The 12,737-nt window shown below is 47.8% G+C and overlaps 9 non-coding genes across 9 annotated transcripts; all 9 read right to left on the bottom strand.

The window, feature by feature from the left end:
* Nucleotides 1–440: 440 nt before the first annotated feature.
* LOC142728334 (U2 spliceosomal RNA) lies at nt 441–631 on the bottom strand. Its single transcript, XR_012877491.1, has one exon. It is a non-coding gene; the product is annotated as a U2 spliceosomal RNA (small nuclear RNA).
* A 1,304-nt stretch (nt 632–1,935) lies between these two features.
* On the bottom strand, nt 1,936–2,126 carry LOC142728333 (U2 spliceosomal RNA). The gene has a single exon (XR_012877490.1). It is a non-coding gene; the product is annotated as a U2 spliceosomal RNA (small nuclear RNA).
* A 1,280-nt stretch (nt 2,127–3,406) lies between these two features.
* On the bottom strand, nt 3,407–3,597 carry LOC142728332 (U2 spliceosomal RNA). The gene has a single exon (XR_012877489.1). It is a non-coding gene; the product is annotated as a U2 spliceosomal RNA (small nuclear RNA).
* A 1,288-nt stretch (nt 3,598–4,885) lies between these two features.
* On the bottom strand, nt 4,886–5,076 carry LOC142728330 (U2 spliceosomal RNA). Its single transcript, XR_012877487.1, has one exon. It is a non-coding gene; the product is annotated as a U2 spliceosomal RNA (small nuclear RNA).
* Nucleotides 5,077–6,501: 1,425 nt separating this feature from the next.
* Nucleotides 6,502–6,692, bottom strand: LOC142728329 (U2 spliceosomal RNA). The gene has a single exon (XR_012877486.1). It is a non-coding gene; the product is annotated as a U2 spliceosomal RNA (small nuclear RNA).
* A 1,276-nt stretch (nt 6,693–7,968) lies between these two features.
* LOC142728328 (U2 spliceosomal RNA) lies at nt 7,969–8,159 on the bottom strand. Its single transcript, XR_012877485.1, has one exon. It is a non-coding gene; the product is annotated as a U2 spliceosomal RNA (small nuclear RNA).
* Nucleotides 8,160–9,400: 1,241 nt separating this feature from the next.
* On the bottom strand, nt 9,401–9,591 carry LOC142728327 (U2 spliceosomal RNA). Its single transcript, XR_012877484.1, has one exon. It is a non-coding gene; the product is annotated as a U2 spliceosomal RNA (small nuclear RNA).
* A 1,288-nt stretch (nt 9,592–10,879) lies between these two features.
* On the bottom strand, nt 10,880–11,070 carry LOC142728326 (U2 spliceosomal RNA). The gene has a single exon (XR_012877483.1). It is a non-coding gene; the product is annotated as a U2 spliceosomal RNA (small nuclear RNA).
* A 1,300-nt stretch (nt 11,071–12,370) lies between these two features.
* Nucleotides 12,371–12,561, bottom strand: LOC142728325 (U2 spliceosomal RNA). Its single transcript, XR_012877482.1, has one exon. It is a non-coding gene; the product is annotated as a U2 spliceosomal RNA (small nuclear RNA).
* Nucleotides 12,562–12,737: the final 176 nt, after the last annotated feature.

Below are 12,737 nucleotides of genomic sequence, written 5' to 3'. Positions count from 1 at the left end.
GTAGGTCCATTGTGGCGGGCAGGCGAGCGGGTGGGCTGCTTTATTGGCTGTTTGCTGTTCCCCTACTCCACTATTTGACTGTTGTGCTGCATCAATCAATCAATCAATCAATCAATCAATCAATCAATCAATCAATCAATCAGTGGCTGGCTCAGGTGCAGCTCTTTAACTTACCTAAAAGGGAGGGCGGAGAGAAGACAAGGAAGGTGAATGAGGTGTTCCAATGTGAAATGCCGGAAACACAGAAACACAGACGACACACAACAAGAGGTGGCAATCTATTCATTAATTGCATTTAATCAATGAGCTAATTATCACTCATGCATTGTCCAACAGGTGTTGAAATAATGGGATTAAAAGGGGAGATCCCTTCAGAAAGACAGAAACAATAGCAAAGACAAAAAACACTTTTGGAATCTGCTTTTAGTCAACACATAAGGAAAGGGTGCACCGGTCCTGGAAATACTGCAATACCAGGTCAATGCGTGGAGTGGACAGAGCAAGCTCTATTTCCATCTCCCTGTTCTAAAAATCCATTTAATATATGGTCCCCAGATAGGGGACGTATCAGATATTAAACTGATAAGAACAGATACTACACTTGATCTTAGCCAAAAGGCCGAGAAGCGATAACCCGAACGGGCCGCGCGTTGCCCGAGCCTGCCCGATACTGCTGTTCAGCCCTTGCAGCGATTCAGCCTACTTCTAGGCAATTCCATGGGGCCCTGCAGGCTCACACACTCACAGCTACACGGGAGGTGAATAAAGGCCGGAGAGGAAGCCAGACAGGATTTGCTTCTTTTGCTTGCACCACAATGCAGTGCTGAAAGAGGAGGAATCTACATAAAAACGCCTTCCTGGCAACGCCCAAATGCCCTGCTGCCATGCAGATAAACACTGGCAGCGGCAGCAAGTGCATGCCCACAGCCACCCCTTGTTCCTTCACACCTTGTATCAGCTGTAATCCAGTCCAGTCCAGTGCTGCCTGCTGAGCAGCACTGACCAACACTGCCTGGGCCCAGGCTTTTATCTCTGAGGCCCCATTATGATGTCAGAAAGCTGGCTCTGGAATCCTGAGGGCTCCACTATGACACGTGCAAAGTTCCGTCTGAACTTTATATAAGACGGTGAGGCTCAGTCAGTCACTCAGTGTTGCCTGAGAGGGCAACACTGCAACAGCCGGCCGCCAGGCTGTCTTTTTTTTGCACAGCTAGTTGCCTCCAGGAGGCCACAAGAGGGAGACAAGGGACTGCAAAATGGAAAATAGGCATCCACCAACTTTACAGACAACTTCTCCTTGCTCCTACAACCTCCATCCTTGCACAGTTTGTTATTCTTCTAGGTAACATAGTAACAAATCCAAATTGCTGCTCTCTTTGTAGGCAAGCAAGGCTTTGTTGCAACTGCAATTCTTACTTCTTCTTGAAATGTAGGGACGACAGTACATTCCATCACATCCATCTAGTGTACACAGGTAGGTCCATTGTGGCGGGCAGGCGAGCGGGCGGGCTGCTTTATTGGCTGTTTGCTGTTCCCCTACTCCACTCCACTATTTGACTGTTGTGCTGCATCAATCAATCAATCAATCAATCAATCAATCAATCAATCAATCAATCAATCAATCAATCAATCAATCAGTGGCTGGCTCAGGTGCAGCTCTTTAACTTACCTAAAAGGGAGGGCGGAGAGAAGACAAGGAAGGTGAATGAGGTGTTCCAATGTGAAATGCCGGAAACACAGAAACACAGACGACACACAACAAGAGGTGGCAATCTATTCATTAATTGCATTTAATCAATGAGCTCATTATCACTCATGCATTGTCCAACAGGTGTTGAAATAATGGGATTAAAAGGGGAGATCCCTTCAGAAAGACAGAAACAATAGCAAAGACAAAAAACACTTTTGGAATCTGCTTTTAGTCAACACATAAGGAAAGGGTGCACCGGTCCTGGAAATACTGCAATACCAGGTCAATGCGTGGAGTGGACAGAGCAAGCTCTATTTCCATCTCCCTGTTCTAAAAATCCATTTAATATATGGTCCCCAGATAGGGGACGTATCAGATATTAAACTGATAAGAACAGATACTACACTTGATCTTAGCCAAAAGGCCGAGAAGCGATAACCCGAACGGGCCGCGCGTTGCCCGAGCCTGCCCGATACTGCTGTTCAGCCCTTGCAGCGATTCAGCCTACTTCTAGGCAATTCCATGGGGCCCTGCAGGCTCACACACTCACAGCTACACGGGAGGTGAATAAAGGCCGGAGAGGAAGCCAGACAGGATTTGCTTCTTTTGCTTGCACCACAATGCAGTGCTGAAAGAGGAGGAATCTACATAAAAACGCCTTCCTGGCAACGCCCAAATGCCCTGCTGCCATGCAGATAAACACTGGCAGCGGCAGCAAGTGCATGCCCACAGCCACCCCTTGTTCCTTCACACCTTGTATCAGCTGTAATCCAGTCCAGTCCAGTGCTGCCTGCTGAGCAGCACTGACCAACACTGCCTGGGCCCAGGCTTTTATCTCTGAGGCCCCATTATGATGTCAGAAAGCTGGCTCTGGAATCCTGAGGGCTCCACTATGACACGTGCAAAGTTCCGTCTGAACTTTATATAAGACGGTGAGGCTCAGTCAGTCACTCAGTGTTGCCTGAGAGGGCAACACTGCAACAGCCGGCCGCCAGGCTGTCTTTTTTTTGCACAGCTAGTTGCCTCCAGGAGGCCACAAGAGGGAGACAAGGGACTGCAAAATGGAAAATAGGCATCCACCAACTTTACAGACAACTTCTCCTTGCTCCTACAACCTCCATCCTTGCACAGTTTGTTATTCTTCTAGGTAACATAGTAACAAATCCAAATTGCTGCTCTCTTTGTAGGCAAGCAAGGCTTTGTTGCAACTGCAATTCTTACTTCTTCTTGAAATGTAGGGACGACAGTACATTCCATCACATCCATCTAGTGTACACAGGTAGGTCCATTGTGGCGGGCAGGCGAGCGGGCGGGCTGCTTTATTGGCTGTTTGCTGTTCCCCTACTCCACTCCACTATTTGACTGTTGTGCTGCATCAATCAATCAATCAATCAATCAATCAATCAATCAATCAATCAGTGGCTGGCTCAGGTGCAGCTCTTTAACTTACCTAAAAGGGAGGGCGGAGAGAAGACAAGGAAGGTGAATGAGGTGTTCCAATGTGAAATGCCGGAAACACAGAAACACAGACGACACACAACAAGAGGTGGCAATCTATTCATTAATTGCATTTAATCAATGAGCTCATTATCACTCATGCATTGTCCAACAGGTGTTGAAATAATGGGATTAAAAGGGGAGATCCCTTCAGAAAGACAGAAACAATAGCAAAGACAAAAAACACTTTTGGAATCTGCTTTTAGTCAACACATAAGGAAAGGGTGCACCGGTCCTGGAAATACTGCAATACCAGGTCAATGCGTGGAGTGGACAGAGCAAGCTCTATTTCCATCTCCCTGTTCTAAAAATCCATTTAATATATGGTCCCCAGATAGGGGACGTATCAGATATTAAACTGATAAGAACAGATACTACACTTGATCTTAGCCAAAAGGCCGAGAAGCGATAACCCGAACGGGCCGCGCGTTGCCCGAGCCTGCCCGATACTGCTGTTCAGCCCTTGCAGCGATTCAGCCTACTTCTAGGCAATTCCATGGGGCCCTGCAGGCTCACACACTCACAGCTACACGGGAGGTGAATAAAGGCCGGAGAGGAAGCCAGACAGGATTTGCTTCTTTTGCTTGCACCACAATGCAGTGCTGAAAGAGGAGGAATCTACATAAAAACGCCTTCCTGGCAACGCCCAAATGCCCTGCTGCCATGCAGATAAACACTGGCAGCGGCAGCAAGTGCATGCCCACAGCCACCCCTTGTTCCTTCACACCTTGTATCAGCTGTAATCCAGTCCAGTCCAGTGCTGCCTGCTGAGCAGCACTGACCAACACTGCCTGGGCCCAGGCTTTTATCTCTGAGGCCCCATTATGATGTCAGAAAGCTGGCTCTGGAATCCTGAGGGCTCCACTATGACACGTGCAAAGTTCCGTCTGAACTTTATATAAGACGGTGAGGCTCAGTCAGTCACTCAGTGTTGCCTGAGAGGGCAACACTGCAACAGCCGGCCGCCAGGCTGTCTTTTTTTTGCACAGCTAGTTGCCTCCAGGAGGCCACAAGAGGGAGACAAGGGACTGCAAAATGGAAAATAGGCATCCACCAACTTTACAGACAACTTCTCCTTGCTCCTACAACCTCCATCCTTGCACAGTTTGTTATTCTTCTAGGTAACATAGTAACAAATCCAAATTGCTGCTCTCTTTGTAGGCAAGCAAGGCTTTGTTGCAACTGCAATTCTTACTTCTTCTTGAAATGTAGGGACGACAGTACATTCCATCACATCCATCTAGTGTACACAGGTAGGTCCATTGTGGCGGGCAGGCGAGCGGGCGGGCTGCTTTATTGGCTGTTTGCTGTTCCCCTACTCCACTCCACTATTTGACTGTTGTGCTGCATCAATCAATCAATCAATCAATCAATCAATCAATCAATCAATCAATCAATCAGTGGCTGGCTCAGGTGCAGCTCTTTAACTTACCTAAAAGGGAGGGCGGAGAGAAGACAAGGAAGGTGAATGAGGTGTTCCAATGTGAAATGCCGGAAACACAGAAACACAGACGACACACAACAAGAGGTGGCAATCTATTCATTAATTGCATTTAATCAATGAGCTCATTATCACTCATGCATTGTCCAACAGGTGTTGAAATAATGGGATTAAAAGGGGAGATCCCTTCAGAAAGACAGAAACAATAGCAAAGACAAAAAACACTTTTGGAATCTGCTTTTAGTCAACACATAAGGAAAGGGTGCACCGGTCCTGGAAATACTGCAATACCAGGTCAATGCGTGGAGTGGACAGAGCAAGCTCTATTTCCATCTCCCTGTTCTAAAAATCCATTTAATATATGGTCCCCAGATAGGGGACGTATCAGATATTAAACTGATAAGAACAGATACTACACTTGATCTTAGCCAAAAGGCCGAGAAGCGATAACCCGAACGGGCCGCGCGTTGCCCGAGCCTGCCCGATACTGCTGTTCAGCCCTTGCAGCGATTCAGCCTACTTCTAGGCAATTCCATGGGGCCCTGCAGGCTCACACACTCACAGCTACACGGGAGGTGAATAAAGGCCGGAGAGGAAGCCAGACAGGATTTGCTTCTTTTGCTTGCACCACAATGCAGTGCTGAAAGAGGAGGAATCTACATAAAAACGCCTTCCTGGCAACGCCCAAATGCCCTGCTGCCATGCAGATAAACACTGGCAGCGGCAGCAAGTGCATGCCCACAGCCACCCCTTGTTCCTTCACACCTTGTATCAGCTGTAATCCAGTCCAGTCCAGTGCTGCCTGCTGAGCAGCACTGACCAACACTGCCTGGGCCCAGGCTTTTATCTCTGAGGCCCCATTATGATGTCAGAAAGCTGGCTCTGGAATCCTGAGGGCTCCACTATGACACGTGCAAAGTTCCGTCTGAACTTTATATAAGACGGTGAGGCTCAGTCAGTCACTCAGTGTTGCCTGAGAGGGCAACACTGCAACAGCCGGCCGCCAGGCTGTCTTTTTTTTGCACAGCTAGTTGCCTCCAGGAGGCCACAAGAGGGAGACAAGGGACTGCAAAATGGAAAATAGGCATCCACCAACTTTACAGACAACTTCTCCTTGCCTGAGAGGGCAACACTGCAACAGCCGGCCGCCAGGCTGTCTTTTTTTTGCACAGCTAGTTGCCTCCAGGAGGCCACAAGAGGGAGACAAGGGACTGCAAAATGGAAAATAGGCATCCACCAACTTTACAGACAACTTCTCCTTGCTCCTACAACCTCCATCCTTGCACAGTTTGTTATTCTTCTAGGTAACATAGTAACAAATCCAAATTGCTGCTCTCTTTGTAGGCAAGCAAGGCTTTGTTGCAACTGCAATTCTTACTTCTTCTTGAAATGTAGGGACGACAGTACATTCCATCACATCCATCTAGTGTACACAGGTAGGTCCATTGTGGCGGGCAGGCGAGCGGGCGGGCTGCTTTATTGGCTGTTTGCTGTTCCCCTACTCCACTCCACTATTTGACTGTTGTGCTGCATCAATCAATCAATCAATCAATCAATCAATCAATCAATCAATCAGTGGCTGGCTCAGGTGCAGCTCTTTAACTTACCTAAAAGGGAGGGCGGAGAGAAGACAAGGAAGGTGAATGAGGTGTTCCAATGTGAAATGCCGGAAACACAGAAACACAGACGACACACAACAAGAGGTGGCAATCTATTCATTAATTGCATTTAATCAATGAGCTCATTATCACTCATGCATTGTCCAACAGGTGTTGAAATAATGGGATTAAAAGGGGAGATCCCTTCAGAAAGACAGAAACAATAGCAAAGACAAAAAACACTTTTGGAATCTGCTTTTAGTCAACACATAAGGAAAGGGTGCACCGGTCCTGGAAATACTGCAATACCAGGTCAATGCGTGGAGTGGACAGAGCAAGCTCTATTTCCATCTCCCTGTTCTAAAAATCCATTTAATATATGGTCCCCAGATAGGGGACGTATCAGATATTAAACTGATAAGAACAGATACTACACTTGATCTTAGCCAAAAGGCCGAGAAGCGATAACCCGAACGGGCCGCGCGTTGCCCGAGCCTGCCCGATACTGCTGTTCAGCCCTTGCAGCGATTCAGCCTACTTCTAGGCAATTCCATGGGGCCCTGCAGGCTCACACACTCACAGCTACACGGGAGGTGAATAAAGGCCGGAGAGGAAGCCAGACAGGATTTGCTTCTTTTGCTTGCACCACAATGCAGTGCTGAAAGAGGAGGAATCTACATAAAAACGCCTTCCTGGCAACGCCCAAATGCCCTGCTGCCATGCAGATAAACACTGGCAGCGGCAGCAAGTGCATGCCCACAGCCACCCCTTGTTCCTTCACACCTTGTATCAGCTGTAATCCAGTCCAGTCCAGTGCTGCCTGCTGAGCAGCACTGACCAACACTGCCTGGGCCCAGGCTTTTATCTCTGAGGCCCCATTATGATGTCAGAAAGCTGGCTCTGGAATCCTGAGGGCTCCACTATGACACGTGCAAAGTTCCGTCTGAACTTTATATAAGACGGTGAGGCTCAGTCAGTCACTCAGTGTTGCCTGAGAGGGCAACACTGCAACAGCCGGCCGCCAGGCTGTCTTTTTTTTGCACAGCTAGTTGCCTCCAGGAGGCCACAAGAGGGAGACAAGGGACTGCAAAATGGAAAATAGGCATCCACCAACTTTACAGACAACTTCTCCTTGCTCCTACAACCTCCATCCTTGCACAGTTTGTTATTCTTCTAGGTAACATAGTAACAAATCCAAATTGCTGCTCTCTTTGTAGGCAAGCAAGGCTTTGTTGCAACTGCAATTCTTACTTCTTCTTGAAATGTAGGGACGACAGTACATTCCATCACATCCATCTAGTGTACACAGGTAGGTCCATTGTGGCGGGCAGGCGAGCGGGCGGGCTGCTTTATTGGCTGTTTGCTGTTCCCCTACTCCACTCCACTATTTGACTGTTGTGCTGCATCAATCAATCAATCAATCAATCAATCAATCAATCAATCAGTGGCTGGCTCAGGTGCAGCTCTTTAACTTACCTAAAAGGGAGGGCGGAGAGAAGACAAGGAAGGTGAATGAGGTGTTCCAATGTGAAATGCCGGAAACACAGAAACACAGACGACACACAACAAGAGGTGGCAATCTATTCATTAATTGCATTTAATCAATGAGCTCATTATCACTCATGCATTGTCCAACAGGTGTTGAAATAATGGGATTAAAAGGGGAGATCCCTTCAGAAAGACAGAAACAATAGCAAAGACAAAAAACACTTTTGGAATCTGCTTTTAGTCAACACATAAGGAAAGGGTGCACCGGTCCTGGAAATACTGCAATACCAGGTCAATGCGTGGAGTGGACAGAGCAAGCTCTATTTCCATCTCCCTGTTCTAAAAATCCATTTAATATATGGTCCCCAGATAGGGGACGTATCAGATATTAAACTGATAAGAACAGATACTACACTTGATCTTAGCCAAAAGGCCGAGAAGCGATAACCCGAACGGGCCGCGCGTTGCCCGAGCCTGCCCGATACTGCTGTTCAGCCCTTGCAGCGATTCAGCCTACTTCTAGGCAATTCCATGGGGCCCTGCAGGCTCACACACTCACAGCTACACGGGAGGTGAATAAAGGCCGGAGAGGAAGCCAGACAGGATTTGCTTCTTTTGCTTGCACCACAATGCAGTGCTGAAAGAGGAGGAATCTACATAAAAACGCCTTCCTGGCAACGCCCAAATGCCCTGCTGCCATGCAGATAAACACTGGCAGCGGCAGCAAGTGCATGCCCACAGCCACCCCTTGTTCCTTCACACCTTGTATCAGCTGTAATCCAGTCCAGTCCAGTGCTGCCTGCTGAGCAGCACTGACCAACACTGCCTGGGCCCAGGCTTTTATCTCTGAGGCCCCATTATGATGTCAGAAAGCTGGCTCTGGAATCCTGAGGGCTCCACTATGACACGTGCAAAGTTCCGTCTGAACTTTATATAAGACGGTGAGGCTCAGTCAGTCACTCAGTGTTGCCTGAGAGGGCAACACTGCAACAGCCGGCCGCCAGGCTGTCTTTTTTTTGCACAGCTAGTTGCCTCCAGGAGGCCACAAGAGGGAGACAAGGGACTGCAAAATGGAAAATAGGCATCCACCAACTTTACAGACAACTTCTCCTTGCTCCTACAACCTCCATCCTTGCACAGTTTGTTATTCTTCTAGGTAACATAGTAACAAATCCAAATTGCTGCTCTCTTTGTAGGCAAGCAAGGCTTTGTTGCAACTGCAATTCTTACTTCTTCTTGAAATGTAGGGACGACAGTACATTCCATCACATCCATCTAGTGTACACAGGTAGGTCCATTGTGGCGGGCAGGCGAGCGGGCGGGCTGCTTTATTGGCTGTTTGCTGTTCCCCTACTCCACTCCACTATTTGACTGTTGTGCTGCATCAATCAGCTGGCTCAGGTGCAGCTCTTTAACTTACCTAAAAGGGAGGGCGGAGAGAAGACAAGGAAGGTGAATGAGGTGTTCCAATGTGAAATGCCGGAAACACAGAAACACAGACGACACACAACAAGAGGTGGCAATCTATTCATTAATTGCATTTAATCAATGAGCTCATTATCACTCATGCATTGTCCAACAGGTGTTGAAATAATGGGATTAAAAGGGGAGATCCCTTCAGAAAGACAGAAACAATAGCAAAGACAAAAAACACTTTTGGAATCTGCTTTTAGTCAACACATAAGGAAAGGGTGCACCGGTCCTGGAAATACTGCAATACCAGGTCAATGCGTGGAGTGGACAGAGCAAGCTCTATTTCCATCTCCCTGTTCTAAAAATCCATTTAATATATGGTCCCCAGATAGGGGACGTATCAGATATTAAACTGATAAGAACAGATACTACACTTGATCTTAGCCAAAAGGCCGAGAAGCGATAACCCGAACGGGCCGCGCGTTGCCCGAGCCTGCCCGATACTGCTGTTCAGCCCTTGCAGCGATTCAGCCTACTTCTAGGCAATTCCATGGGGCCCTGCAGGCTCACACACTCACAGCTACACGGGAGGTGAATAAAGGCCGGAGAGGAAGCCAGACAGGATTTGCTTCTTTTGCTTGCACCACAATGCAGTGCTGAAAGAGGAGGAATCTACATAAAAACGCCTTCCTGGCAACGCCCAAATGCCCTGCTGCCATGCAGATAAACACTGGCAGCGGCAGCAAGTGCATGCCCACAGCCACCCCTTGTTCCTTCACACCTTGTATCAGCTGTAATCCAGTCCAGTCCAGTGCTGCCTGCTGAGCAGCACTGACCAACACTGCCTGGGCCCAGGCTTTTATCTCTGAGGCCCCATTATGATGTCAGAAAGCTGGCTCTGGAATCCTGAGGGCTCCACTATGACACGTGCAAAGTTCCGTCTGAACTTTATATAAGACGGTGAGGCTCAGTCAGTCACTCAGTGTTGCCTGAGAGGGCAACACTGCAACAGCCGGCCGCCAGGCTGTCTTTTTTTTGCACAGCTAGTTGCCTCCAGGAGGCCACAAGAGGGAGACAAGGGACTGCAAAATGGAAAATAGGCATCCACCAACTTTACAGACAACTTCTCCTTGCTCCTACAACCTCCATCCTTGCACAGTTTGTTATTCTTCTAGGTAACATAGTAACAAATCCAAATTGCTGCTCTCTTTGTAGGCAAGCAAGGCTTTGTTGCAACTGCAATTCTTACTTCTTCTTGAAATGTAGGGACGACAGTACATTCCATCACATCCATCTAGTGTACACAGGTAGGTCCATTGTGGCGGGCAGGCGAGCGGGCGGGCTGCTTTATTGGCTGTTTGCTGTTCCCCTACTCCACTCCACTATTTGACTGTTGTGCTGCATCAATCAATCAATCAATCAATCAATCAATCAATCAATCAATCAATCAATCAGTGGCTGGCTCAGGTGCAGCTCTTTAACTTACCTAAAAGGGAGGGCGGAGAGAAGACAAGGAAGGTGAATGAGGTGTTCCAATGTGAAATGCCGGAAACACAGAAACACAGACGACACACAACAAGAGGTGGCAATCTATTCATTAATTGCATTTAATCAATGAGCTCATTATCACTCATGCATTGTCCAACAGGTGTTGAAATAATGGGATTAAAAGGGGAGATCCCTTCAGAAAGACAGAAACAATAGCAAAGACAAAAAACACTTTTGGAATCTGCTTTTAGTCAACACATAAGGAAAGGGTGCACCGGTCCTGGAAATACTGCAATACCAGGTCAATGCGTGGAGTGGACAGAGCAAGCTCTATTTCCATCTCCCTGTTCTAAAAATCCATTTAATATATGGTCCCCAGATAGGGGACGTATCAGATATTAAACTGATAAGAACAGATACTACACTTGATCTTAGCCAAAAGGCCGAGAAGCGATAACCCGAACGGGCCGCGCGTTGCCCGAGCCTGCCCGATACTGCTGTTCAGCCCTTGCAGCGATTCAGCCTACTTCTAGGCAATTCCATGGGGCCCTGCAGGCTCACACACTCACAGCTACACGGGAGGTGAATAAAGGCCGGAGAGGAAGCCAGACAGGATTTGCTTCTTTTGCTTGCACCACAATGCAGTGCTGAAAGAGGAGGAATCTACATAAAAACGCCTTCCTGGCAACGCCCAAATGCCCTGCTGCCATGCAGATAAACACTGGCAGCGGCAGCAAGTGCATGCCCACAGCCACCCCTTGTTCCTTCACACCTTGTATCAGCTGTAATCCAGTCCAGTCCAGTGCTGCCTGCTGAGCAGCACTGACCAACACTGCCTGGGCCCAGGCTTTTATCTCTGAGGCCCCATTATGATGTCAGAAAGCTGGCTCTGGAATCCTGAGGGCTCCACTATGACACGTGCAAAGTTCCGTCTGAACTTTATATAAGACGGTGAGGCTCAGTCAGTCACTCAGTGTTGCCTGAGAGGGCAACACTGCAACAGCCGGCCGCCAGGCTGTCTTTTTTTTGCACAGCTAGTTGCCTCCAGGAGGCCACAAGAGGGAGACAAGGGACTGCAAAATGGAAAATAGGCATCCACCAACTTTACAGACAACTTCTCCTTGCTCCTACAACCTCCATCCTTGCACAGTTTGTTATTCTTCTAGGTAACATAGTAACAAATCCAAATTGCTGCTCTCTTTGTAGGCAAGCAAGGCTTTGTTGCAACTGCAATTCTTACTTCTTCTTGAAATGTAGGGACGACAGTACATTCCATCACATCCATCTAGTGTACACAGGTAGGTCCATTGTGGCGGGCAGGCGAGCGGGCGGGCTGCTTTATTGGCTGTTTGCTGTTCCCCTACTCCACTCCACTATTTGACTGTTGTGCTGCATCAATCAATCAATCAATCAATCAATCAATCAATCAATCAATCAATCAATCAGTGGCTGGCTCAGGTGCAGCTCTTTAACTTACCTAAAAGGGAGGGCGGAGAGAAGACAAGGAAGGTGAATGAGGTGTTCCAATGTGAAATGCCGGAAACACAGAAACACAGACGACACACAACAAGAGGTGGCAATCTATTCATTAATTGCATTTAATCAATGAGCTCATTATCACTCATGCATTGTCCAACAGGTGTTGAAATAATGGGATTAAAAGGGGAGATCCCTTCAGAAAGACAGAAACAATAGCAAAGACAATAGCAAAGACAAAAAACACTTTTGGAATCTGCTTTTAGTCAACACATAAGGAAAGGGTGCACCGGTCCTGGAAATACTGCAATACCAGGTCAATGCGTGGAGTGGACAGAGCAAGCTCTATTTCCATCTCCCTGTTCTAAAAATCCATTTAATATATGGTCCCCAGATAGGGGACGTATCAGATATTAAACTGATAAGAACAGATACTACACTTGATCTTAGCCAAAAGGCCGAGAAGCGATAACCCGAACGGGCCGCGCGTTGCCCGAGCCTGCCCGATACTGCTGTTCAGCCCTTGCAGCGATTCAGCCTACTTCTAGGCAATTCCATGGGGCCCTGCAGGCTCACACACTCACAGCTACACGGGAGGTGAATAAAGGCCGGAGAGGAAGCCAGACAGGATTTGCTTCTTTTGCTT

Source organism: Rhinoderma darwinii, unplaced genomic scaffold, assembly GCF_050947455.1.
Source record: "Rhinoderma darwinii isolate aRhiDar2 unplaced genomic scaffold, aRhiDar2.hap1 Scaffold_675, whole genome shotgun sequence".
NCBI classification, from domain to species: domain Eukaryota; kingdom Metazoa; phylum Chordata; class Amphibia; order Anura; family Rhinodermatidae; genus Rhinoderma; species Rhinoderma darwinii.
The sequence above is the reverse complement of the archived record's forward strand: the minus strand, read 5'-3'. Positions and strand labels throughout refer to the sequence as shown.